Here is a 1,424-nt window from a genome sequence, read left to right as displayed (position 1 = left end):
ATTGTGTCTTTAAAAGTGCTTGAGCCATTTTGTCATTCCTGCCAGCACTGAATGACACTTTCAGTTGCTTCACATTCTCTACGACAATTGATATTGTAAATGTGATAGTCAGAAAACTTGCCATTCAATTCATATGTAATAAAGTTTTTATCACCTCTCACGATGAGGGAGAGCAGACCTTTGTAATAGAGAACTTACTGGTCCTATTTCATAGTGGTTAGTGTCCATCCCTCTGCTTTTGATTTTTCTATGCTTTTAATCTTGAGAACTTGACAGCGATACTGAAAGTAAACCCACGGGAGTATGGTGGCTTCTAAGACTGGAGTTTCCAGAGTTTTCTCACATGCTCACTCATAATTATCATTCAGCAGTTTATGTAAATCATCTTTGAAATATTCCCATTAATATATGACTTCAATGGCCTCTAAGTGATGTAAACTAATCTTGACTGATTTTATGTGTTCTCCTAGCTCTCTAGATTCCAGAGTGGTGGTTTGTCCAGAGACCTCAATTCTCTAGCGTGTCAAGAAAGGCTGTTGACTTTCTGTTTGCTCATTTTTTTTAGTTTGCTGTCTTTCTTTGTTTTATCTTGTAAAGATGAGAGGTACTACTTCCAATCTTTTGCAGGTAGAAACTAAAAATTAAAGTCAGCTCTAAAGGATTTTTTGTTGTTGTTATTACAGAATCCATTCATTTCTATTCTCTAGTTACTGTAGGTTTGAATTTTCTTGTCATAAAAATCTCTCTTATATCTAATATTTAATGTTTCCCCATTTCAACTTCATAAAGCCAAGAATCTTCCCACACAACCAACATTAATTTTCAGTATCTCGAGTGGTACACTCAGTAAGTCACACAATAGCCTCACACCTCCGTTTCTTAATCTGAATAAGAGTATGACCTGTAATACTATGCCATGTTATCTGTAAGGGTTTTTTAAATTATTATTGATAATATTCTGTGTAAAATTGTGTATCAAAACATTTGAAAATAGAAAAGAGCATTATAATAAAAACATTTTGAAAGTATAATGATTGAACTATCAACCTCAGCATTACGTGGATCTGAAAAAAATGTAAGATCTTGGGCCACACAGTGGAGGTAAGGAATCAGAAGCTCTACAGGTGGGACCCAGATTCTGAGTTTTAACAAGCTTTCCTAGTGGTGGATTCAAGTCACATTGGAGAACCTTGGCTTTAGGATAATATATTCTTTTTTTTGGAGGTTTTTGTTTGTTTGTTTTTTTGTTTTTGTTTTGTTTTGTTTTGTTTTGCTATAGGGCGTGTGCGCTCGCCAGACAGACAGAGAGAGAGACAGAGAGACAGAAAGCGAGAAATCACCCCCTAGAGGGGATGGTCACGCCGCAATCCCTTCTCCATTCTCCTCTCGGGATCTTGGGCATGCACGCACACGTGCCGGGCGTG

The sequence above is a fragment of the Tupaia chinensis genome, unplaced genomic scaffold (genome assembly GCF_000334495.1).
Source record: "Tupaia chinensis unplaced genomic scaffold, TupChi_1.0 Scaffold000009_1, whole genome shotgun sequence".
NCBI lineage: Eukaryota > Metazoa > Chordata > Mammalia > Scandentia > Tupaiidae > Tupaia > Tupaia belangeri.
Note: the sequence above shows the minus strand (reverse complement) of the source record.